The sequence below is a fragment of the Ambystoma mexicanum genome, chromosome 12 (assembly GCF_040938575.1).
Source record: "Ambystoma mexicanum isolate Mex_15411 chromosome 12, UKY_AmexF1_1, whole genome shotgun sequence".
NCBI classification, from domain to species: domain Eukaryota; kingdom Metazoa; phylum Chordata; class Amphibia; order Caudata; family Ambystomatidae; genus Ambystoma; species Ambystoma mexicanum.
Genome location: NC_090936.1, coordinates 896643855 through 896671447, shown reverse-complemented (window position 1 = coordinate 896671447; position 27593 = coordinate 896643855). Strand labels below are relative to the sequence as shown.

General features: G+C 46.3%; 1 protein-coding gene across 3 annotated transcripts in view; it reads right to left on the bottom strand.

The window, feature by feature from the left end:
- The window catches only part of TBC1D15 (TBC1 domain family member 15), a 1818951-nt gene that overhangs the window by 941170 nt on the left and 850188 nt on the right, over positions 1-27593 (bottom strand). The window lies entirely within an intron of this gene.

Here is a 27593-nt window from a genome sequence, read left to right as displayed (position 1 = left end):
GCCTGTCCCCCAGGGATGAGCGCTGAATCCAGCACATCATGTCTCTGAGGAGCAAGCAGGCAAAGATTTTACCTGGGGCATCCAGGAGGGCAACGAGCCTATAATTCTGGGGGTAATGCTCCATCTCTCCTCTTAAATATGGGAATTATAACAGATTTCCTCCAGGATTGCGTAATTTTCCTCAATTATAAAGCTTGAGTGAAAATTGAGAAAAGGAATTTGGACCAAGCATCGGGATAAGCTTTTAACCCGGAACTCTAGATGTATTCTGTTTGTCTATATGCAGAAGAATTTAAACAAAAACTAGAGTATCATCTGTGCTCCACGTGTAATTCCTTTTATGATATGTCGAAGTCCATGAAGCATACAACTGCAGGAAGTATTGTGTCCATACTTTCTCCAGGATTGGTTTGGAGCACGAGCTGGAGGTTGCCTCTATTCAGCAGGGCCCATGTCTGGGCACCATTTCTAATTCCTATTGTGCTAAACATTACCTCACCATCCTGCTGATACATGTAAGCATGATGTGATTTCATTCCGTTCTTATAACCCAGTTTAAGTTTTTGGGACCTAAGTGATCTATTAGACCACTTCAGTTGGTCTGCTGCCCTAAGATTTTTCTTTAGTTGTCGTTTCATATCCCTGATTTGGGTATCAAAGACGTGTTTATGTTTAAATTCAGGTCTAGGACCTCTATCCTTTTGTTCTATAAATAAACTCAGAGTTATGACATAACGGTCCTCTGGTCCCGTTACCTCTACATTAGGTAGCAGCCGCTCATTCATTATACAGGCATTCAATTCATTTAAAGTTGAAGGAGTCCAATCGAAACCTATTCCTCCCTCCGGTAACCTCCAAATTAAAACCATAACGGTTCCCTTCCAGGAGAGACTGAGGGAAGTCCCAGGTTAACAATAATAAACTATTAAAAGTCATGACGATCTTCCTCTCGATGAACACAATCAATGATGGAGGCCTGATCGGTCTGGCTCCAGGTCAGCCTCGGGGGTATAGCACCTTTTAGAGCTCCATTCAACATAATGACGTCCCAAATTCTCACTAAGTCTAGCCACCATTTTGCTGAATTACTAATTAAAGTAGGGTCTAGATCCATACATTGAATATTTAAATCCCCCGCTATTGTTGTTGCAATAGTACTAGAGTCTTGCAGAATTATGTCTAACATTTCCTTTAATCCCTCCAGGAACAAATCATCTGTTATTGCTACATGGTTCCAATATATGTTTAAAAGGGCAATGTGCCCCTTAGTGGACACCAATTTAGTAAGATGGATAAAGGAGTTTGGTGAGGCCCATGGCTCCAGTGGAAACCCAGTATTCTTTCTATACGCCGTTAACAATTCTGCCGAGGGCCTCCCTGTTTGAGATTTAACCGCAGGCATCATAAGCAATGCATAACCATCCCACACCGGGATTGTAAAAGCCAAGTTTCCTGCAGCATTACTATGTACAGGCCTCACAATATATTACCTTCTTTGTATTGTAAATGTTTGAAGCCTCTGTTGTTCCAAGTTGCTATTTTTAGACTTGGGAGTTTTTTGTTGTCCGGACATTAATTTAGCAGTTGTCTGTCCTTCCATGATAACACCCCCCCGGCAACCAGGACCAGTTAAAGTCTTTCTGATTGTGGGGTGCTGATAACTCGATTTGCTGAGAGCTTTTAGAGTGGCCCTGAGTGCAAGCGATCCTCAAAGGGGGCAAGCGGCCCCTCGCTCCTCTGTGTTGAGAAAATGACAGATCCTGTCAGCTGTTTAAAAATTCAGATTTGTCCTCCTTCCTCAGTATAAACCAGGGGAGTTGCTAGGTCTGGAAAAGACCCGGGGCTACGCTGATGTCGGAACTGTTGGGACTGGGGGCTAGCTAGCCTTTTGGCTGTAGCTCCTGAGATTCTATCCGGGGCTACAACCAAAAGTTCAGGGGCTATAGCCCCCTTAGCCACACCATAGCTACGCCCCTGGTATAAAACCCTGCTGGAGGAAATAATCTCTTACTCGTAATAAAACATTATCAACCAACTGTGATGGCACCACTAATCTCACCTTGCCCAGGTCATAGTCACGAAGGAATTCAACCTGTGCAATGTCCGAGGATTGAATATCTTCCAAACCTGGAGCATCAAATAAAAGTTTCAGGATGCTTGACCTATTCAAAATGAGTTGTTCATAGTATCTTCCTCTACAGTCTAAGATTAAAGTATGATTTTTGTTACATTGATTCCTAGAATGACTATGAGAATGATGAGACAGCGACTGACGCAAGGACATTTGCGATTCCTTTCTTGTTTTCTTTCGACTCCTAGCAAACCTCCCCTCTTGATGATCAGGGTCTCCACGTGTACTCAGATGCTCCTCTATGTAAGGAGCATCTGAGTACACGTACTGGGCGGAGTACCTTCATGTTAGAACCCAGTTGTTCCCTTATGGCTTTTTTAGTAAACCATTCCTTCTCTTTTCTAATGTACGGAATTTCTCTGGAGACAAGGGCTTATTCAGATGGGTCCCTTCATCCTGGTCCCATAATACTCTATTTTGGCCGTTATTCTTGCCAATTGGGTTAGTTTCTAGTAAAGAAGCCTCGCTCAAGGAGTCATCCTCATCTATATGTACTGTAAGGCTTAGGAGATCTGCTTCTAGCAAAGCTGCATGTATATCCTCCAACTCCTGCGGTTGAGAAGGAATTGGCTTAGATGGAGGGATGTCTTTCGCTTTTTCCCCTCCTGGCTTCCTTTGATTGCTTTCATTTGGGGGCATACTTAAAGTGCACAAACATTTTTGTGAGCCAAATAGGGTTAACCTCAACAGAGATATCTGATAATTTTATCTTTTTGCCCCTTGCACCTGTTTTGAAGCCCCTTTTCTCATTGCAAAAATCTTCAAAACATGTTCCTTTAGTGGTTGTATCCCCTCATCAGTTTCATAGGCTGGTTCTTGCAGCATAATACTGTCACTAGAAAGAAACGCGGTTTGCTGACGGAAATTATTACGGTGCATATTGCTTTAAGGATTATAAAAGCGGAAATGAGGGGCAGAGTGCTGACACGCAGTCTGGTGGTGAGTCCAGTTGCTCACCTTAAAGCCCCCTCTCTGCTTTTTTCCCCTTGTACTTTCAAAAGAAAGAAACGCTGTTTGCTGGTTGTTAGGGAGAATTCTCATTATATGGCTAATTTCCTTCACCTACTGAGTCCCCCAGCAGCTTTGCTGGATTTCTGGAGTTTATTTTTCCACCTGGTAATAGTGTGAGCCTTTTTCCCACTCTTACATGTGTTTTGCCATGTGTATTTCTACTTTATGTGTGATCTTGGGCTCTGGAGCACACCACTCCATGAGCCCAACTGTTTGTGTGTGTTACACAGCACCTTCAGTGCAGTAACACAGGGTTGTCTCTAAGACTTCCCAATGACTCAATTTTTCTGGGGCTGACTGCTGTCCCCCAGAAACAGGTAAAGTTGCCATTAGCTTTATATAGTCACTTTAATTTACAGACCCAGTACACCCCATCTTACATGGAGTACTGGAAAGGGTTTATTCTTACCCCTTTCTGTCTGTGCCTCTTTGAGCTTTGTTTTGCTCTCTTAACATTTAGACTTGGCTGGTGGCAGTGGTATCTACCCTAAATTTTCTACCGCGATTATACTATATAAACGTGGTACTGTTTTAGGCTATTATATTAGCCTCGAACATAAACCCGCTTGACCAAATACTTTTTATTTTGGCTCCGGTCGGGTTTAGTCGCCATTTCTTTTTGTTAAAATCCTTCTTGTTTTTTACTTTGCACTGCAAACCACCAGGTTTGCCTTCTTTGTTTGCCGACCTTTGGCGGGCTTCTGTCTAGAAGCCCTCCTTTGGCATCTCGGTGTCTAGGTGGGCTGAATGTGAGGGAGGGGTTTAGTAACCCCCTGCACAGGGTCTCCTTGGAGACCCAAGTCGCACTTTGTGTCCATTAGCTGGAGAGCTTGTCCGGGCTGGACAACCCCACCTGCTGTGCGATTGACAGCCAGGCTCTGTGAATGGGGGATTTCCGCATAAAAGGCAGGACTCTTGGGCTGGAAGTCAGAGTCGTCACTGGAACTACAAGAACCGAAGAGAAGCGGAGAAGAAGACGGCTGCTGCAACTCCCGAGTCCCGGTGAAGCCCTGCTGCAGTCCTGAGCTATCTACCCTTCAACGACAGAGAAGATCCAGTCTGGAGTCTTCTTCCCTTGAGCCTGGTGGGACCAACCAGCTCACCTCCAACAGCTAGAGGATCCTCTTCTTGGTCGAAATCGCTGCACATAGCTGTAGGGGTCCGGATAGCCATCTGAAGAGCCCCACCTGTTTTAAAGGAGCACACCTTTTATTCACCGTCGCTTTGCTTCTGCTGGCTACATCCCTGGGTAGTGCAGATCGCGCCAGACATCGTCCTTCTTGTCCCCACGACTGAAGCTCCAGGAACCGTGAGTCTGCAGGAACTACCAGGAACAACTGCCGTGACACCAGCTTTTCTTCATATGAATAAGGTACTGTGTCCATATGAATAAGGTACTGTGTCCAGCTTCGAGGAATTGGGGTGAACCCTTTTCTCCTCACCCAAGGCTTGCCCTTGTCTTCCTTTCTTCTTATAACTTTTGCTTCCATTTTTACAATATCTAAGTACTCCTGGCAATCTCAAATCGTGAACTAATCTAACCTTGTGATCCTCGACAACAGGACTCCTGTCCCATTGACACTTGCGCATGCCTGTTGACTTTTATCTACGTTTTAAAAAGTGTCTTTTGATTCCATCTGTCTTGACAAGTATTGCCTATGATTTCTATCCCCAATTTTCTTGTGTTAATTCATGTGCTAAGTGTGTTCGACTACGGTAACATTTCTTCTCGCGGGTACGCTTTTCTTTCGTAAGACCGAACTGTCATTAGTGTCAAAAAGTGATTGCGTAACAACCCCCGGTAACGGCTTTGTTTCACAACACTGGTCTGTCAAATCCACTTACCTTGAATTGCTCTGCACAAGGGGAATTAGTTGTGTGTAGTATATTTGAAGTGTGGTTTTATTCCAATAGAAGTGTTTTATGAACAGATGGTTTAAAAATAAATGTACTGCTGCACGCAATGTTCCCCCAAACTTCAAACTTATGCTGGAGAGGGTGCGAGGAGGTGGGAACGTGGAGACATATTTGGTGGGAATGCAAGGGGATCGAAAGCTTCTGGGCGGAGGTAAAGTCGGAGATGGGGAAAATGTTTCTAAAAGTGGGACAATTTGGCGAAAGGGTATGGCTATGTGGAATGAAAGACAAGGCAGCTAGGAAATACAAGAAGCCACAATGGAGAAGTTTCATGGGTCTGCTCATAGCGGCATGGACAACAATAGCCCAAAGCTGGAAAAAGAGAGACACCCCACTGATATACACATGGCAATGGAAAAAGTGACCCATACAATTCAAGGCACAGGTGATTCATTCGCAAAGGAATGGGGAACGGTCCAAGACTCCACAAAGTAGGGATGGACTTCTTCCATCCCTGGATGAGCTCGCTCTCTATTCCCTTGCTGGGTTACGTTAAACTTAAGAAATTATTAGTTTTTCTTTCATTAGGTATGTTTCAAATCAACAATCCACAGTTCTTCATGTAGTTTTATCCAATATTCTTATTTATTCCTGACCAGTCAGTGTTATAACATTTTAGCCAATGCCTTTCGGACCTCCGTCCATGCACGCAATGTCCTGTCCTCTGTTACTGCTCGCTCTCACGCATGCGAGCAATGTGCATCCCGGTCCTCTTAGAACTGTAATTGTTTGTGGTCACTTATTCGTGTGCTTTATTGCAAATGTTTAGCTCGAAAATATTTAGAGTATGGTTACGTGTCTTATACCTGTATATTACGTGTGTGTATGTAAGTTTATTGTGCGTACGCGCACCTTGTCCATTGCACCATGCGATCTCACGCGTGCGCCTGGGTCCCAAGAGTAATGCTATTCCTAGAATCCATGAGTCAGAGGGGTTCCCTCTGTGAGCATCTGTTTCTATCTCAACATAGTTATAAACATTGCTATTGTTGTAGCCAATACACAATTTTCTTGCATGTAAATTCCTGGGAGAAAACAATACAAAATTAAATAGAGAGTTAAATAATATGTTAATCTCATACCCATCATATAATTCTGAGTTCATTGGTCCTCTTCTTAATAGTACACTGAAATGTACTCTGCCCCTCCCCCTTATTTCAGTTCAACAACACACGTCTTTCTTCCTCAATGTTATGAGCTATTATGTCCGTAATTACAACATGAGAATCCACTCGCTGGCAGTGGACCACTGCCTTACGTCCCACAGGGGACAAATCCCTGCGGGACATGATGTGGATTCTCTATGGGTGCTTCTTAGGGCACCCTTCTTTTGGGCACACTGTGTTACCAAACCATTATAAACTCCTCATCAAAATATTCAAAAGAATACATTATATTCAAAAATTCACAAAAAACACAAGAATTCACAGAAAACACATGAAGTTCAGTTCCTCATTTATGCCCCCTGGTCTTAGGGAGTCTAGTCGATCAATCCAGAACGCCTCTCGTTGGTTCAATCGTCTTCCCAAATCTTCATGTGCATTTTGTTGTCTAATTACTTCTAAAACTTGTATCCTCACATCTGGCTGATATTGTGCTTCATTAAGTTCCAATGTCTTGCTACTGCTGAGTTCACATTATTGTTCCGAATACACGATCTGTGTTTGTTCCATCGCAATTTTCCTGGTCTCCTTGATTGACCTACATAGTAGATGCCACATGGCCATTTAATGCCATAAATTATGTTGGGTGTGTCACATGTAGCATATCCTCTTAATTAGATTTTTTCGCCCATGCGAGGGTGATCTATGGTGTCTCCTTTTGTTATAAAATTACAATTGCTACAATGTAGACAAGGATATGTCCCTTTTCTTGTTGTCTCCGGGGGTTTCTTCCCAGGTCTTGTTTTCATTAATCTATCTCTTAGGTTCGCACTCCTTTTGTACGCAAAAGTGGGTGGTTCTCTGAACAAATGTTTGACTCTCATGTCATTAGTCAATGTACTCCAATTCTTCTTGATAACGTTCTTAATCCTGTTACTCTGTACCGAGTAACATGAAACGTACACCATTTTTGGATCTTTCTTTTCTTTCTTCGTTTCGCTGTTAGGAGGTTCCCTCAAACGTTCCTTGGCTGCCTCTATCTCTGCTGGTTTATATCCCCTTGCTTCAAATCTTTTCCCCATGTTCTCGATCTCTATTTCACATTTCCTGGGGTCATTAACAATCCGCATAACTCTCATCATTTGGCTGAAGGTAAAGTCCTGATTAGGCCCGGTTGGTGGAAGCTGAGGCGGTGGAGTAGATTATTACGATCTGTCTCTTTTCTATAAATGTTGGTCGAAAAGCTGTCATTTTGAATTTGTATGGCCACATCTAAAAAATGGATTTGAGTTTTTGAAATTTCATGCGTGAATTGTATACGCTGGTCTATATTGTTGAGTCTACCTACAGTCAGACTTTATGGAACAGTGGTGCCTCCATAATATCAAAATAACTGATATTTTCAGTGAATAAGTGGTTTCCCCTACAGAAAGACGATAAGCCCCAGGAGAGTGGGGGGGGGGGGTGAAGTTGGAGGGGGAGGTTATTGCATATTGTTGAGTGTTATGTTTGTATTTGAAAACAATAAACACATTTTCAAAAAATAAATGTACTTGTATTTTTTAACCAGAAACCTTGAGTCGGTGTTTGCTTGAGTCACAGTAATTGTAGTCCTTTGTGTAATCTCTACTACTGCTCATTTGCTCTTGAGATAAGTCTGGCTGCTCCGCTACTGCTACCACTTTAACTGTGTAGTACAGGCTTGTACCAAAGGTGAACTTGTATTACCACTTGTAGTCTTAATTGTGTGTAGTGGTCCCTAAGGGCACTGCACAGGATTCTGCCCAACACTGGTGAAAATTATGACAGTACCCATTGTTTTAAGGATTATAAAAGCAGAAACGAGGCGCAGAGCACCGGTGCGGAGTCCGGTGGCGAGTCCAGTTGCTCGCTGGTGCGCCAAAGCTGAACCAAGATGAAAAACTGTGACTTGCCTCCATCGCTTATCTTCTCAGTGAACATCCTGAAAAACGCCCTCTGGTTAAGTAAGGGTGAGGCGTTATGGATGGGTAGAAAGCGTTACAGGTGAAGGCCTCTGAGGTGGGTTGGGGTGGGGAAGGCTCCTTAAAAACAACTCAAGCCATGAGCCACGTGAATAGGGCTATTACATCGTGCCCCTTACTTGATAGAAATTTCTCTTGGCAATTAGGGGAAAAAGTGCATTTCAATGACGAAAATCCATGTAGGCAGTTTCTGGGGAAAGATCTGGGGCCGTCTGATTCAGTGGTTGACTTTAATCTGGTCGCGGTATGCAAGAGCCTGACCAAGAAGACAGTGGAGTTTCTAGAACTGATCAACAATGGCCTAGGAGAAATATAACGCAGCCCATGAACGGACTGAAGAAGCAACCTAAAGTCCTAATCATATCTTCTCTTGCTAAGAAAAGCATTTTGCCAGACAATTACACAGAAAATACAGTTGAAGTGTCGATGTGGATATGCTGGAAGGGGTGGGAGTAACCCTTGACTCGATTGATGCAGTCGCACCATTGGAGCTGAAAACAAAATCTAGCTACTGGATATACAAGGGCCCTGTCCATATCTTCTCGCATAACCCCCCACTGCCAAACCTAAAGGGTAAATCATCAGTAATAATGCCAGATGCGACTACTCCCTTGAAAGGGAGTCTTCTGATGCCTTCTAGGCAGACGAGTACACTGGTCCACCTTGCCTTTGCTGATGCGATAATGGGGGCCAGGCAATGGAAACTTAATTAAGACGAGATATTGCTAGAATTTAGGACATGATCAAGTCAGTCCATACTGGAATGTCTTTGGTCCGGGTAAAGTCTCTTCTCCTTCCCACATCTCACTCAGACGAGCATGTTGAAGTATGTGCGGACGCAAGAATAAAGTCCCTGGTGAACACACTGAGTGACCTGGGTAAGAACCTAGTGATCACCCCTCAGAGAGTTGTGTTTGAGTCCACTAAGGAGCTGGAGACAATTCTTCCCAAAAATAACTCTCGCCTAACAGAATCAGCAAAATCATCCGTATCAATCAAGGAGCAGCCCAGGATCCTTAAGTTGGTACATCGAGGTAGTGCGAGTCTCAAGCCTTCCAAGATTTACGCAATGGCATGTCAATGTTGACAATTGCCCTAGCTCCCGTCCTAAAACTATACAAATCTATCAATGCTAGCATTAAAGATCAGGCAACCTTGCTTGCCATGCTTCTTTCTAAAGTACTTTTTATAGAGGGCTACATCACTGCGGCGAGGGATGAAGGAACAAATCATATGGGATTATTAAATTAAAAAAAGAATCATTGTGAATTGTTCTCCATCCAGGAGGGTGCTCGACTGCGCCATGATAGTGGGCATCTCTGATCCTGCTAAAAGACCTGACAGTGAAATTAGAGAACCATGTCAGCTGGCTGTGCCTGAAGAACCTCTTGACCAGGGATCTCTGCCAAATGGAGAGCTAGTAGCCAAACTGAGTCACTTATCGCCAAACAAAAATCACAAGCTGGCTGACAACCTTATGACTGAAGCCGGCTTGGAAGGCCTACCGACTGGGCCAGTTTAATGTCCAGGTTTCGTCGTTTAGTGATATAATTGAAACCACTGAGAACGAACGGGATGGGAATAATTGCCTGGGCCAACCTCTACCCTCTTCCCAATAGTTCAAAAACAGAGGAGGAAAAAGTTGCATAGCTTATCTTTGATTACGGGGTGCCACAGGGTTCCTCCCTGTCCCCACTCATTTTTAATCTCTATTTTCGTCAAGTTTTCAAGATATTTAGGAAATATGGTTTGTTATTCCACTCATATGCAGATGATACACAACTATATGGGATACATTACTCACCGTAATCGTATTTCTGATGCTTGTATCTGCTTAGATTCACATGCTGTGCATAGGCCGACATCTAGTGGAAGCTGCGGAGTATTACAGTTTGTTTTTCGAAAGTCGAAAATGGGCGTCGACACAGGCGTGCCAGTAATACTATCCCTAGTGTGACGTCCACTGTACCCAAGATCCCTCACGCGTGTAGGATCCTCAGATTGTATTTTTTCTGACATGAGGAAGCATGAGGAGTAGCGTGAGTACAGATAATCCAAGCAGATAGACAGAAAGGTAAGACTACAAGCAATCATGCGCCTTCTCTCGGAGGGGAGGAAGGGTGGGTCGCATGTGAATCTAAGCAGATACAAGCATCAGAAATACGATTACGGTGAGTAATGTATCCCTTCTGAGGCTTGTGGAATCTGCTTAGATCACATGCTGTGCATAGATTAGCGAGCAGTACTAGAAGAAGGAGGTGGGATGTGAGAAGGGTCATGAGCAAACAGGTGTCTTAGAACCGCTTGTCCCACTTGTGTATCTGTCTTGGAATGAGTGTCAATGCAGTAATGCTGAGTAAAAGTGTGAATAGAGCTCCAAGTAGCCGCTTTGCAAATGGTGTCGAGGGGAACATTTGCAATGAAAGCCAGAGTGGCACCAATGCCTCTAGTAGAGTGGGCCCTTGGCGTAAAAGGCAGAGTCTTTTCAGAAAGAGAGTAACACAGCTGTATACAGTTGATAATCCACTTCGAGATAGCGCCCTTAGAGACGCGATCCCCCTCTCTGCCTGTAGCTACGGAGACAAACAGTTGATCTGTTTTCCTTAGCGGTCTGGTTTTATTTACATAGTATAGGACCGCCCTACGCACATCTAGGGTGTGTAGTTTCACCTCAGCCGAGCTTTGCGGGTTCTGGAAGAAAGTCGGAAGCTCGATGGACTGGTTTACATGGAACTTGGATATGAATTTAGGTGAGAACCTAGGGTGTGTGCGTAAAACCAGTTTGTCCTTGTGGATAGTAAAGAAAGGATCCTGCACTGACAGAGCCTGAATTTCACTGACCCTTCTTATGGAGGTAATGGCTACTAAGAAGGCCGTTTTATAAGTCAGGTGTTTGAGACTACTTTTATGCATGGGTTCGAATGGGGGTCCCATGAGCTTAGCTAGCACCACGTTGAGGTCCCATCCTGGCGGTGGGTTCGAAATAGGAGGGTGAAGTCTCTTTACTCCTTCCATGAAGGCTTTAACCACTGGTACTTTCCACCACGAGACCTTGTTATGGGATGTGGTGTAAGCCGAGAGGGCTGCCAGGTGTACTTTCAGCGAGTAAAAAACCAACCCTGCATCCAGCAGGTGGAGCATGTATGTCACGACGTTGGAAGGAGTGCAATCAACCGGGTTGATTTGTTTATTCTGGCACCAGATAACAAATCTTTTCCACTTATCAAAGTAACAGTGCCTTGTATTTGGTTTCCTGGACTCCTTTAGAATGTCCATACACCTCTGTGGTAATTTGAGATGTCCAAACTCTATGACTTCAGGAGCCATGCTGCTAGGTTCATAGAGTTGGGTTCCTGATGCACTGTTTGACCCTGTTGCTAGGACAGTAGGTTGTACCAGGCTGGGAGTCTGATGGGTTCGCACACCGCCATCCTGCGTAGGTGTGGAAACCATGGTTGTCTCGCCCACATGGGAGCAACTAGGATGAGCGTCATCGATTCCTTGTTCATCTTGTACACCACCTTCCTGATGAGAGGAGTTGGTGGAAAAGCGTACGCAAACATCCCTGACCAGTTCATCCACAGGGCATTCCCTTGGGAGTCCGGCTGGGGGAACCTGGATGCAAATCCTGGGCATTGTTTGTTTTCGCTTGTGGCGAATAGGTCTATAGTGGGGAAACCCCACTGAGAGAAGAGATCTTCTACTACGTCTCTGTGAAGGACCCATTCGTGTTCTTCTGGGAGGGAGTCTCTGCTTAGAGCATCCGCTAGGGAATTGAGCTCCCCTGGAACATGTTGCGATGACAGGAAGATGTTCCGTCTGAGTGCCCATATCCATATTTTCTGGGCAAGCTTGGACAGGTTTGGCGAACGAGTCCCCCCTTGCTTGTTCAGATAGAACATGGCTGTCGTGCTGTCCGTCCTGATCTGCACCGACAAGTTCAGTAAATGGGGCTCGAACGCCCTTAGCGCTCGGAATACTGCCAGAAGCTCTAGCATATTGATGTGGTTCTTGGCTACTGAGTGAGACCAGAGACCCTGAGCTGTGTGGTGGAGATGGTGAGCTCCCCACCCAGTCAGGCATGCATCTGTAGTCACCACGGCTTGTACTTCGGGATCGTAAAAGGGTTTCCCCTTTGCGAGATTCTCTCTTGTCCACCAGTGTAGGCTCTGTACGAGTGTTGGCGAAACGACCACTAGATCGTCCCAATGACCACTTGCCTGAGACCACTGTTTCGCCAACCATTCCTGCATGGGACGCATGCGCAGACGCGCGTGGGGGACCAGGTAAATGCATGACGCCATCATGCCCAGTAACCGCATAGCTTTGCGTACTGTTATCTGTTGACCTGACTGATAATGCGGAATTTGCAGAAGTATATTCCGAATTCTCTCTTCCGAAGGGAAGGTCAATCCTTTCTGAGTATCTAGGATAGCTCCTAGAAACTGTTTTGAGGTGCTTGGCACCAGACTTGACTTTTTCTCGTTGATGGAGAAGCCTAATTCGTGGAGGAGGTCGATAGTCCTTTGAATGTTTGACCTGCAAATTCCTGGGGTTTCCCCAGTTATGAGCCAGTCGTCCAGATAAGGGTACACCGGGATTGCTTCCCTGCGTAGGTGTGCAGCCGCCACCGCCAGTACCTTGGTGAATACCCTTGGTGCTGAAGCTATCCCGAAGGGCAGTACCTTGAATTGGTAGTGGCGACTGTCCACCTTGAAGCGCAAGTACTTTCTGTGCGCTGGGAGCATGGAAATATGAAAATAAGCATCTTTCATATCCAAGGTTGCCATGTAATCCCCCTTTTTTAGGAGGGGGATTACCTCTTGTAGCGTGGTCATACGGAATTTTTGGGGCTTGACATACTTGTTGGCAGGCCGTAAGTCCAATACTGGGCGCATTGTCAAATCTTTCTTTGGCACAAGGAAGTAAGTTGAATAGATACCCTTGTTTACCTGGTGTCCTGGGACGAGTTCTATCGCTTCCTTTTCTAGCAGAATGGCGATCTCCTCGAGAAGGATCTTTTGATGCTCTAGGGAGTGCACTCTTTGTCGTGGAGGATGATTCCGGGGACGCTGCAGTAGTTCTATACAATATCCTGCGGATACTGTTGACAGCACCCATCTGTCTGAGGTGATCCCTTCCCAAGCCTGGGTGAAGGTGGAAATGCGTCCCCCTACTGGGGTTGCGTGGCAAGGGACCCTGAACTGAGCGTCACTGTTTTGGTGGAGGCGTGCCACCTCCCTTGTTGGGGCTGCCTCTGCCTCTTCCACGACCTCTCTTGTTACCCCTGCCGTAACTCTGGGTAGACTGCTGGTTGTTATTCCATTGTGTACCTTGTCCCTGGGCATAGTTGCCTCTTTGTGAATTTTGGCCGCGTGGGCGACGAAAATTATTGTTCCCCCTCTGGTTAGGGGGTTTGTTGGTAAGCTGGCCAAGGGATTTGAGAGTCTCATATTCATCTTTGGCATTTTTAAGTGCGTCTTCGACCGCTTTCCCAAACAATAGGTCGGGTTCCACTGGCTTGTCTATTAAAGAAGCCTGGGTTTCTGTCTTGAATCCCGACTGCCGTAACCACGCATGTCTCTTGATAACAGTACCTTCTGCTATCAATCTCCCTGCGCTGTCAGCGGCGTCGAAAGTTGCTTTTAAAATGCAACCAGACACGGCTCTCCCCTCTGCTGAGATCCGAGCCAGCTGGCCCTTTAACGGTTCTGGAGCAGAGGCAATGAGCGCCGCGACTTCTTCCCATTGATGGCAATTGTAACTAGCCAACAGGGTGGTGGAATTCGCAATCCTTGCTTGGTAGGCGGACGTTGAGGCTACCTTTCTGCCAAACCCGTAAAGTTTTTTGCTCTCCTTATCGGGAGGAGCTTCTGATGAAGATAAGGGCGTGCCAGCCCTTTTTCTAGTGTTGGTCACCACTAGGGAATCTGGTTTAAGATGTCCCCTTATATACAGAGGGTCAGACTGGGCTGCCCGGAAAATCTTTTCAATTCTGGGGTTGACAGCTCTGGTGAGGTTAGGATTCACCAGGGAAGGATCTATTCTTCGTTGGATGGATTTGAGGATAGGGATGGTCTGAGCGACCGGTCTTCTCTCTCCTACAAACTCCTCCGCGAAGTCCCTTTCCTCCTGTACACCGTGGGTGTCGATGTGGAAGTGTTCCGCTGCTCGAGCGAGAACCTCGTTGAGGAGGGGCTGGTTATCAACTGGAGAGTCAGTAACTGGGGCTTCGCTTTGTACTGGGGAATCTACTCTGTAAATTTCCTGCTCATCTTCTCCCTCCTCCAGGTCCTCATCCTCTGCATAGTAATCTGTCCCGGTTTGTTATTCCATAATTTCAAACTCCTGGTCCTCTTCAGGGAAAACTTGTCCCTGGTAACTGGGGAGTGGAGTAGAATATGGAGTGGAGTAAGGCTGAACCTCGAAGGGTTCAGGTCTTTCGACCCGGGGCTTTTTACTTAGCGGGATAGGATCGGAGGAGCCTGAGGGTGTGGCCCCTTGAGGGTTATATGAAAGAAAGTGTTCTGGGTTCTTATCATAAAAATCAGCCAAGGAAGACATCCTAGACATAACCCTGTCTATGTCTTCACTGGACCATTCCCTGGAACAGGGTATTACTTTAGCAGGAGATGATTTATGGGACTTTTCAAGGGTAGACTTGTGTTTACTTGTCTGCCTAGGGTGAGAGGATGGCTTTACAGGGGTGGAAGGCTGTGCTTTCCGCTGTTTCCCCCCCTCCCCGTGCGTGGAAAAATGTTTTCCCTGTCCCTTGGAGGCCCCAGAGATTTTCGACGCCTGGCGCCGAGGGTCTGGAGAGGTATCTGTGTGCTTCGGGCGTGGGGCCTCACTGGTGTTAACCGCGGTCTCGGTGTCTTGGAGCGCGGCCTGGGGGTGGAAGTCGTCTTCGTCTCCCGACGATCGAACTTCCATTAATGTGTGTAGCGAGGCACTCTTGGCAAGAGTGGATGATTGCCTTGCGTCGTGAGGTGATCTCGATCGAGAGCGCCCAGAGGACACCGAGTCGGACCGTTCTTTTTGTGCCTCTTTCCGGGAAGTCAACGTCGTCGAGGTCCGGTTGGTCTTAGTGTGTTTAGTGTGTGTTAGGTGTGTAGCGCTTGCGTCGCCGGGGGTCTTCCCCATAGCCGCCCTGCCGGACGACCTTCCGAGGTCGGGGACCTGCGCTCGTCGGCTGTCTTTCGACGCCATAATGCCCTCGCCGTCCGAAAGTACGGCGTCGCTGCCATCGCTGAAGGCGCCCTCCGCTGCCATGGCCTCCTGCCTGGCGTGGTGGGCCCAACGCTTTGTCGAACGGTCCTTAAGTGTCTTAGGTTTAAACCTACTACACGCTCTGCAGTTCGCTTCGGGGTGATCCCTCGGCAAGCAGAGATTGCACGTGGCGTGCCTGTCGACCCAAGGGTATTTGCGATTGCACTTGGGGCAGAATTGAAAAGGGGTACCCTCCATACGCACCTTAAGGCAGCGGGCTGCTAAGTGTAGGAATATATAAAATGTAACTATATATCAAGAGTGAAGAGTATGTACCACCCCCCACTCTCCCTACTTGTAAGGGCCGAGGCCAGCGGCCTACTAGGCCCGGGCCGAGGCCAGCGGCCTTCCGAGGCCCAGATCCGTCGTGCAGCAGTCGACGGTCGATGACTTCTCCAGCCGTCGTCGAGGTTGAGGGTCGACGTTGGGGTGGGGAAGGGAATGAATAAGAATTATAATTATAATAACAGCAAAAGTATGGCTAAGGCCAGGGAACTCCGCAAGATGCTTCCGACCAGTATGGCGGAAAAAAACAATCTGAGGATCCTACACGCGTGAGGGATCTTGGGTACAGTGGACGTCACACTAGGGATAGTATTACTGGCACGCCTGTGTCGACGCCCATTTTCGACTTTCGAAAAACAAACTGTAATACTCCGCAGCTTCCACTAGATGTCGGCCTATGCACAGCATGTGATCTAAGCAGATTCCACAAGCCTCAGAAATTGAGTTACAAAATGGGGAAGAGGACTTTGAGGGAATCAACCAATGTATGAAAGAACTTCATGAATGGATGAATAACAATCATTTACAATTAAATGCAGCAAAAACAGAAATCATCCTGTTCAGTCCAAGAATAAAAAAGCATCTGGCATTCAAAGTTCTCCCCCTTTGATCCTAGGGGAACAACTGCAATATGCAAAAAAAGTTAAAAACCTTGGCTGCTGGTGGCAGGAGAATCTGAATAGCGAGACACAAGTAGGATCTAAAGTAAAAACAGTTCTTTTTGCACTTCGTTCACTACGGAAAATATTACCCTATATTGCAATGGAAGATAGAGCAGTTGTGGTGGGGCAATGACTAATCCCCACCTGGATTACTGTCATAGTTTGCTGGAAGGAATTCCCCAGAAACAAATGATGAGACTTCAAGAAGCACAAAATGCAGCAGTGAGAGCAATTGGAAACCTGAAGAAAGGAGACCATGTGTCATCAATGCGGAGATCACTCCACTGGTTGATGGTGGAAGATAGGATTACATTTCAGATGGCATGCCTAGTGTTTAAATGTATTAAAGGGCTTGCCCCTGCATATTTAGCTGATAAAATTGTGTTATATCAGATGAAAAGGAGTCTACGTTCAGAGGATAAACTCTTACTCTGCATTCCACGAACAAAATGTACTTCAAGAGGAGATAGAAGCTTTGGTGTCTATGGCCCTAAAATTTGGAATCAACTTCCACTTGAAATCAGAAAGTGTGAAAGTATGGATCTTTTTAGAAAGAGACTGAAAACATTCTTGTTTAGATAAGTGTAAACAGTTAATCAAGTCACAATGTTACCCATTTCTTTCTCTTCTCTTATGAAATCCTCTATTCCCTAGTTACCACATGCGCCCGAATATGGTTTATTCCGTCTGGTGCGCATAATAAATGACTCAAAATCAAAATCATAGGCCCAACCAAGCGGGTAGACCAAAGACTCAAAAGCACCCCACCCCTCAGGTCATACAATTAAAGGGCAAGAAGAAAACTACAAGGACCCTTTCAACCTCAGACGACACTGTAGGAGAAGATGGGATGGGGGGAAATGGGGCTAATAATTAAAAAAAAAAACACAAAAAAACGTAGTCTTCACTCTTACTCGGGAAAACATATTGGAGTGGACACGGGGGGAATTTGACGACTGAAAGAGACTGGTCACCTTGCCCAGTGGAGATAGAGGCTGTGGCCTCGCCCACTGCTAATTACAGTGTCACAGTTGGTGAAAATAATGACATCCATTTGACAAGTGCCCAAGCACCCACCAGGGAACCTTGAACTCTCTTCCTAACCCTTGCCGAGATACGCTCTGCGACAATTGCTAAATATAGACGAAGCCATAAATCTGCCCAGGAAGAGCAGATCCTGCAAGGAGCCCAGGATGGCTGGGCAGACATCCGCACCATGGCTACCAATGTGCTAAAGTCAAAGGGGGTAACAACTCAGAGCTAGAGAACACTTCAACAACTGATACTGGCCCTGCACAGGATTGCCCTCTCATCTTGGAACAAAATAGAGTAGCGATCGATAAACAATATAAATCTGTACACCCAAAGGCTAAAGGAGACATTAAATCTACCAAATGTGTAAACAAGTCTCATGACCAGAGAACAACGGGGAAAAAAGGGAGTTCGATCACACAGTTTGCATCTGGGAAGGCTGTTGGACAGAGAAGAGTCCTTGATCTTGAACAGAAATAATGTCCCAGCCTTGTTTCACTGCGTTCCTAATCTCAGACAGATATCCAAAGAGGACTTGTCAGTAATTCAATATATAGACAAGAGCCATATGGACGCAGTCCTTCTCCATACCCATTCACCTATAGTAAAACACATCTTGATTAAGTCTGCGGCTACGGGGTTTCGACTTAACTGCTGTGATGGAATCTAACAACGACAGCATTAAGCCAAACATTAGAAAAAACTAGCACCACGCTTTGGAAACTAAACACTCTTATACCAGTAAGGACCGATGAGAAGATCCCTTACATAAGGACAAGGTGGAAGTCAAGCCTCACACGAGGATGCCTATTGGTCCAAATAAATTGGCCCTGGAAACCTCATACATTGGAAAAGAGCCCCTGAAGATGATTATCATACTGAGCAAAGACTCAACTTCAGAAAGACGTGTGTCCTTTCGGAACAAAGGACATTCTGCTGCCTTAACAAAAGAATCATGGTCCTGGTTGCCGGGTGTACTTACAAGCGCACTTTTGAAGTAGCATCTAGGAGGGAGTAAACCCAACATACTGAATCTGGCATCGTGGAATGCCAGGGGTTTTCCCATCTACTTAAAAGCTCAGAAGTAAAGATGGCAGACTTCAACCTTATCTGTCTACAAGAAACCTGGAGGAAAGATAAATCAGCAAGTTTGTTATTTGCTGTATGAAATGGGACGGGTTTGGAATTGTTGAAAGCTGAAAGTCCAAACTCATTCATGCAGAGACTTACTTTATGTTGCCAGCAGGGTGGCATTGATGGACAGTGGAGAGGAAACAGTAAATGTACAATAATAAATGCCTATTGAAATGCGGTGGAGATGGATGCCGTCGAGTTTATAGAATAAACCTCTGACCTCATTGTCGATAATTACGTGAATGGGGATTCGTCACCCTTAATAATTTGTGGAGACTTAAACATCACTTGCCCTACATTTTAATAGTTACTCCCCGTAGTGACCAATGAGTCCCCTTTCCTCCATACGGCATGAGCGTCCGTCTCCAGGGACAGGAGACGGAACGTTTTTCACCAGAAAAAACCTTCTTTCCCCTTTAAATTTAGAGGCGCGCAGGGGTGCGGTCCTGGGACGCTCCCCTGACTCTGCCCACCGGTGCCACTCCTCAGTCCCCATTGACACATCGAGAATATTTAACATTGCCCAATGACACCAGAATTAGGGGGAGGATGGTGGGACATATGGAGGAAATTGGACTACGGTGAGTAACTATACTGCATGGGCGATTACAACTGAATGTAGCCCCAGGGTGGAGAGGAGACCCTCCTTAGGAAAACAGATTCCTTAGAACCGCCTGTTTGAAAGCCGCGGCTGACTTAGAGCCGGCATCCAAACAGTAGTGCTTACAGAAAGCCGAAGGGGTGGCCCAGGTGGCCGCCCTGCTGATGACCTGCCACGGCACTTGCCGCTGGAATGCGATGGCCATGGCATTGGCTCTGACAGCATGGGCGTGCATGTTAGCTGGAAGCGGCATATGCTGCCCTTCATAGGCTTCCTTGATGGCCGCAACCTTGCTATAGAGGCCTTGGATGCCTGGTAACCTGGCCTTGACCCCCCCTGAAGGTGACAAACAGAGCGTCCAACTTGCAGAAGCTCCTGGTCCTGTCCAGATAGAATTTTAGAGCACGTCTGACATTCAGACAGTGCAAGACCCTCTGAGTATTGTCTTTAGCTAGGAACGTGACGTGTGTTCTCAGGACCAACTTATCCTTGTGGAAGGTAGTATAGGGTTCTGAAGCCACCAGTGCCTGGATCTCGCTGACTCTGCGAGCAGAGGTGAGGTCCACCAACAGAGCTGTTTTAATGGTGACCAGTCTGATTTACGCGGACATCAGTGGCTCGAAGGATTTTTATGCCATGACGCCCAACACTACAGTGAGGTCCCACACGCGGTGTGGTTTTTTGATGGGCGAGAAGAGCCTGGCGTGGCCTGCCAAATTTCATCTCTATGCTGTTCGAAAAAATCGAGACAGAACCTAGCATGCCAGGCTACCATCATCCTGATATTTAAGAAGGGCAACAGGGACGACCGAAACAACTATCGCCCTATTGGTCTCCTGGATGTCACAGGGAAGATATTTGGGTCATGCCTATTGAAACGTCTCAATACATGGGTAATAATGGTAGGTCGTATGGATCCCTTCTAGTCCGGCTTTGTCAAAGGTCTGGGAACTGGCCCAAATATTGCCATACTCAACTTGTTGAAAAGTAGAGAGCATTTGCCAGCGTAAACCGTCCTAAGCTATGGAAGAAACCGTCATAGCGGGGATACCCGAAGGACCTCTTAGACCAGCTAGAGGAAATGCACTCAGGAATTAGCCTAAGAGTGAGCCTAAATGGAGCGGGTCTACTCTCAAATGAAATCCACACTTCGAGGGGGCTTAAACAGGGCTGCCCACTAGCCCCTGCACTTTAATGTACACATCTCGGACATAGTAGAAACATCAATGCAGGAAAGGTCTTTTCCTCCAAAGATTGGTGGAAATCCAATAGGCCGCTTATGCGCAGACGACTTAGTCCTAATGGACCAGACTATGATTTGCCTCCAACAACTGCTTGAGAAACTGGAGAAATATGTGCTAACGAATGAACTAGCGGTTAATATATCTAAGACTAAATCATGGTTTTTGGCCACAATCGAAAGCAACAACGGCAGCCCAGAGGGGGGTTCACAGGTTGAACTTGTTGACTCATTTAAGCATCTGGGAGTAGTGATAAATATGAGCAAGGTTGAAATAAACACATACATAGCCACCAAAGCAAAAGCAAAGAGACAGGCAAATCAAGCACGGTTGCTTTGTAAAAAATGTGGTCATTTCCCCCCCCAATACCTCTCTGCTGGACTTTTATAAAAATGAAAGTGGCATCTGTCTTAACTTACGGAATGGAGGGAATGTTTTCCCTCTGCTGCTGTTTGTGGCCTGTGGTAGAGGGATGGTTCTGGAAAAAAGTATTGAGGTAACCAAGATCTATACCATTACAGGTGATCCAGCGGGAACTCGGACTGGCCCCACTCAAAGCCACTGTTGAATGGAAAATCGTGGCTCTCTATGGGAAACATATCCAGGAATCACCTCCTTTGCTCCTAGAACTGTTAGAAAAGATGAGATGTCTTGGGGGCATGACAAAACAATGAAGAACTGGGTCCTCAAAAGTAAGTTACTGTTGGAAAATCTTTCAGTTTCGGAGGATGACCATTGCATAAATCCAAACAAAGTGAAGACTAACCTGTGGAGAGCAGATGGGATAGACACCATAGATGAATCTAACAGATACTAACTGTACCACCACCTTAAGGACGAAGTGAGGGCCTATGGCTCAATCCCCAGCTACCTGATGAAGTTCCCGAACAGTTATTTCCAAGCACAATTTATGAGGATTTGATTCAACTTGGTCCCCACCCTATAAACTCTCTCTACAAGATCTGGCTCTGGAATTCGAGATGAACAATGTAGATTCGGTTCCATGTCATTCCATCGCAGGATGTTTTTTTTCGCTGGCTTTTTTACAGCGGATTGTTTTACGATCTCCTTTAATTTTTTTATATATCCCCGAACACCCACACACAATATATATATTTTTCCAACACCCCCAAAAAAATTCGATGAGTTTTTTCGGCAAGAAATTAAAGATGAAAGGACATTGTACCGTAGATTCTGCAATCAACCAGAAACTAGAGAACATTTACAACATCTGATTTTATTTTGCAGAGCCTTTACTAACTTAAGGTTAAAACATTTTGGGGCCCACCTGTCTAAAATTCCACATGCAACATTGGCGGAATCTGCTACTGTCTGGGAACAGGACACCCTTGATATTGGCAGCAGTGCGGTCCCTTGAAAGTATTTTCCGGAATGACCCTCAGTGATTTTTCGTAATGGACGAGTCTGGACTAGTTGGAATACATTTTGGTTGAATTCATCCTGACCTTGGATGAATCTGTGAATTATGACAATTGTTTTTCTTTTGCTAAAAGGTTTGTAATAAGCGCAAAATAGCAAAAATAAAATAATACTGTCACTATCTTGAGCCATGTTATCTTGATCAGGAATAGAAAAATTATCCACGTTACTGTCTTGTAAAATAGAAAGATGAGCATGTTGGGCCATAGCCACCGGGGATGGTCCTATGATCGAGGTCACTAAATTTAGATTTTCCCTTACCTCGATAGCTTCCATTTCCCTTTATGCTAGATGATGGTCAATGGAAGTCATTTTCGTTGTCAAGGTGGCCAATAAACCAACTTGTTCTGCAACATTTGTATCAAGTGCTTCATATAATTTAACAAAACCCATTAGCACGTTGTTCATTGCCTTAAGTGTGACCTCCATTATGGTAGTACACCCCTGGTTCAAGACCAGAGACCTTCGCGGGGTTGGATTCACAAAGGAAGGCGACAAACTGGATGATGAATTCAAGGATTCTGGATATAATATAGGAGATTGTGAGATATTTAACCAGGGAGGAGAGAGTAGCAGTGGTAGTTGAGTGTCTTCCACAAATACACATTCTGTTGTTTAAGGTTTTACTGCTTCCGGGTGCCAGGTTGCCCACAACTTGATGATAAATTCTGAATTGTAGGTCCATGTAGGCTGATGTAGGTCATCAGCCATCGGAAGTGAGGTTAGGTTTTGACTAGCCTCCTGCAAGCGATTAATCACCAGCAGGTTTTTACCTGAATTAGGAGTATTGAGAATAGAAAGGTCCCCCGCGTGGACCTGGACTACCGTGGTCAGAGGGGATTGTATTCCCCAAGGGCAGGGCATAACAGCCATTTCTTTTCCCCAGTCAGGATTAAGAGTGGGGGTGGGGGTTGGAAGGCCCTCGAGCATTTCCTAGACCCATCCCCTCACTCTATCTGAGGCAGTGCTGCCACAGTGATGGAATCAGATATTTCACTAAAATCTATAAGTAGTTCTTGATTTAGAGTAGGAGGGTCGAGGATTTTGTCTCCCTGGGTATCAAGTTCAGTGATTTTTACAGTTTGCCCCTCACTGACGTGCTTTGGTTTAGACAAATAGCCTCTGCTATCGGAGGCTACAGATTTGGTGCAGTGCAGTAACTTACCCGGTCTCCGTGAGGAGAGGGCTGGTTAGTCGCATAGACCTTAGACATTAAGCACATTCCAATTGAAGTGTCATCAGGTTATTGTAAAAGAGCCTTTCTAGGCATAGCACACTTCAGTATGCAAACATAGGACATTTAGAAAGAAACCCAATACAAGTTAAACTTATTACAAACAAAAAAAGGCAAATAATAAATCAAAAAGAAAAAAGGAAACCAAACAAGAATCTTCTACTAGTCCTTAGATAAGATGGGCGTGGCCAAGTAGCCAGATATATTACCAAGTATTTACTATGGGAGAATCGGGGGAGTGCAAAATACATCATTAAGAATGAGATGCTCAGGCTCATTTATTATGGGGGGATATGTAAAGCTGAACCCTAATGTTGCAAAAACAGGCCTTCCCTGACTGCAATGGGACCAAGTTAGCTCTTCGTCAGTGGCAGCAGAACCAGGAACCATATTCTGTTGGGAAACCCTGGTCTTCAAAAGCATTATTTTCGCCAGTCAAGCTGGGTGTGTACGCTTCATGGTCAACACTCATCCCATCAGCCATAATGGAAAAGACACATTGATATGTGGTGAGACAAATCGCCTTGATTCATCAAAAAGGTTTGCTGCTATGTGACCTAATGAAAAATAATGATATTTCATTTCTCTTAATTAGCAAACATGACATAACTTAACAGAATCTCAAAAGGATGTGGTGGGTATCTCCTACAACTCCAGAAACCACTAACACCCATTGCATGCTTCTCATCTTTAGAACACATCCCCACCAAAAGCCCACAATTTGACATCTCATTACTTCTGGATGAAATCATCTAGACTTTGCAGGATTAATTAGATAGGGTTTCAAGACAATGAGAACCCTTTGCATCGGTCACCTTCAAAAACAAAAGTACGGACCACCGTTCTCCCATTCACTCAAAAGGCCATTCGCTACACTTGGTTCTCAGTGATGTCTTCCTTATTTTTTTGTATTAGTAGAATTATGATTATGCTTGGTTATTTATAACACGTTTAATACCTAGAGATTTCTAAGCGCGGACCCGGGGATCGAACCTGTGTTGCTCCACGTCGTCTTGCTTCCAAGGAGAGCTATCCTCCTGAAACTATTACTGGAGAGCTTCCCTTACACGCAAAGGAACTGGGGTGATTGGAACAGTGTAATACAAGGGGTTCCTAGCAGAAGACTAGGTCTATTTGTATTATTACCCCAAGTCGATTACCATCAAATGGAAGCTTCCCTGGGCAGTCATACCTACTGTGATGAATCTGATGATTTCATCTCTCCTTTCCCTAAATTAACCTCTCCCCATGTGGCCAGGGGACGGCAGTCGCTACCTGATCCTGACCCTGGGGAGTGTCTATATGAGGGAGGACCACCTGGGATAAGATGGCCTTCGGGGAGATAAGATGACATCATTGGGGAAAGTCACCTCCCCCCTTTGCCTTCTAGGGATGTTCCCTCTGTTCCCCAGACTTTAATGGCGTATTGTCATGCTCTTCCCAACTCACTAGTATATCTACTTTGATTTCCTCCAAAAATCCCATCGGAGACCATATACGGATTACTGAGAAGAACAAGAGGTCAGCCGCAGTGAGAATCACTTGTAATGGAGCTTGGTATCCACTTCCTCAATACCATTCAAGAGGAGGAACCACGGACACAAATAAGAGTAATGATTACTAGGACTGGGGATCCAACGCGACAGTCTAGTTGTAGGAAAAAGAATAACCGAACTAGGAACTTTAAAAGCAGAACAGCCACAGCTGATAGCGGGAGGGAGAGGAGAGAGCTGGAGACGCGGGTCTGCCAGACTGCCCGTAACGAAGCTGAGCAGCACACTGAGGGAACATACGGTGAGGGGTCAGAAATGTGAGCCGGACAACAATGGGAAGGTTTTTCAACAAATGTCCCTAAAACCCATACATTCACAGACTCAATACAGAATATGGCAGTTTAAAGGGTAACAAGAAGATATATATAGATATCACAGTTGAGTTTGTAATAGAACAGTCTTTGCTTATAATATGGGGGAATTCCCCTTGCCCAGATTCAAGCAAGGTTCTGCTCCGGTACTGTTTAATGATCAGCCATTTTTTCCATATCTTCATGCTTACTATATCTCTATAAAAGTGGGCAGTAGGATTGAGCATTATAGGAAACCATACATAAATGTAGCTGTCTATTACTTCAAGGGGGTCATTTCCCAGTTTCCGTATGAAAGAGGTTTTTTTGGCAACGCATCCCCAAGACACATGATCTCAGTTTTCTTTGTATTAATCGACATGAAAAGGCAGCAAGAGCATCTATTGAACGTTGAAGGCCCAAAGGTGTCTGATCAAAGAGGACAGTATCATCTGCATAACCAAGCTATGATAGTGCCTTGTTGCTAATTCTGGGAGGAAAGTTACGCACTGCATCAATCTATCTATCCATATCTGAGATATTTAAATTGAATAACAGGGGTGCAAGGACACACCCCAGTTTCAGACCTGAATTTGTTGCAATGTATGAGCTGAGGTCGCCCTCCTGGTTTAGGCAGACTACAGCTGTCATGCCAGTATAAATAATTTAATAAAGTACAACAAGTGCCAGTCTATTCCCCAAAGAATACATTTTGACCATAGAAGCTCACGCAACGCAAAATCGAAGGCGTTGGGAATTCCAAGATGGCAGCTGTACGGAGCGCACTGTGACCCATGCGCTCCTGAACCCTAAGACCAAGTAAGAGGTAGCCCTGCAGCAGATCGATCCCTGCCCAGGCGATCTACAAAGGATTGTTACGCATAGGCACGGAGGAGGGCTTTGAGCCGTGGCAGTTCGGGACCTGAAATCCAGAGGCGGTTGAGACCAGCGTGGGAGGCAAGCCACAGAAGAGGGGCCCGAGTGGAGCAGCCTCCGCCACAGCAGCCGACAGGGCGGACCGCGGGGAGACACGTCGGCCGGGCCCTGTGGGGGCCAGGACACCACCCCTTTGGAGTTGGCAAAGCACCAGGGATCTCGAGGAGGTGCTGTGAGGCGGTGAGGCATGGTGGCAGCTCTCTGGTGCTGGAGGGCCCCAGGGGAGACACAGAGCACAACCCCCTGCAGGTGGAGGAGGGACACGGATGGATACGCGGTGACTACCGGGTAAAGCAGGTGAGTCACGATAAAGAGGGAACGTGGACCACCCACACACAGATCTCAAAGCAGCAGGCTCCCAGCCCCGGCGGCTCCAGCCTTTCCCCAGCACAGGTGTACATAAGTGGTGCTCAGCACCACCCCACACCGGGGACCCAATCCGACCGTGTGGGATTGAAGTTCAGGTTCTGTGCCCCTCAGGCCGGTGCCCAGGCAGCGAGACACATGGACTAGAAACTGTTGCGAATGGGGTGCTTAACTCACAGCAAAGCCGACGGATGCCTGACTACATCCTCAGACTTTGACCCAGGCACCCCCCCGGAGCACAGGGGCCTGGAAACTCTGGGGCAGCATAGAGGTGTTCCATACCTGCAAAGACATGCAGCGACGGCCAGGTAAAGCAAGTTGAGCAGTAATAAAGTGTGAGCGCCGGCCAGCCCTGCACGGACGTTCATACAGCATGCTCCCAGCTAGGGCACACCCCCCCCACCAGTCCAAAGCAGCTATGTACTAAGCAGTGCATTGCATCTCTACACTTTCGGGGAGCACCCCATTCCAGCTTGACCCAACCGGGTCCTTCGCCCCCCAGGCCGGTGTCCAGGCATCGGGACACAAACACCATAAGTAGATGTGCGCGGGGTGTTGAACCTCCAGTGAAGCCCACAGGGGCCCAGCTGCGCCTCTGGAGACCCAGGCCCGCGCCCCCCACATGGCCCAAGGGCCCGGAAATACGGGCGGCGTTGTGGTGCCCCTTCCATAAAAGGCAGGCAGCCCCCTCTCTGGAGGGGGCAATGTCGAAGTCTAGGGGGAGGAGGGAGGGACCCCCGCAATCCTCAAAAGGCATGAAGAAGGGCCAGGACGGCGGCATCCAGAGGATGTGGGGGTGAGGATCGGCCTCCCCTTCACCATTGAGGCCTTCGCAGGAGCAGTCAGACAGCGAGGACCACTCGCAACCCAAAACGCAACATCAGGCAGTAACGCATGCAGTCCTCAAGCAATTCTTTACGGTATTTGGCGACAAGATTGCCAACACCGTCCAAACACAGATGGACAAAATGAGAGAGGATCTGGCAGCTGCACTGCAGGAAACGAAAAGCGATATAAGCAAAATCGAGGAGAGGGTGGACATCAACAAAAGGGCACTCCAGGAGTTGCCGGACGATGTCAGAAAGTCGGAGGTGCTGTTGGAACAACTGGCGAATACAACGCACAATCTCGAATTACAGACGGAGGACCTAGAAAACAGGTTTGGAGATCTAACATTCATATAAAATCCCTGCCTGAAGATGTTCTTGACAAAGATCTCAAGGGGCTGGTGCACAATATCTTTGCGGACCTTATCAAGGAGGAGACTACAACAGAGGTCCAACTGGATAGGGTACATAGAGTGGGCCAGCGGAAATCAGACCCGGGGGGCCGGCCAAGGGACATCCTGGCAGCCTTACATGATTATACCACAAAGGAAGTGCCCA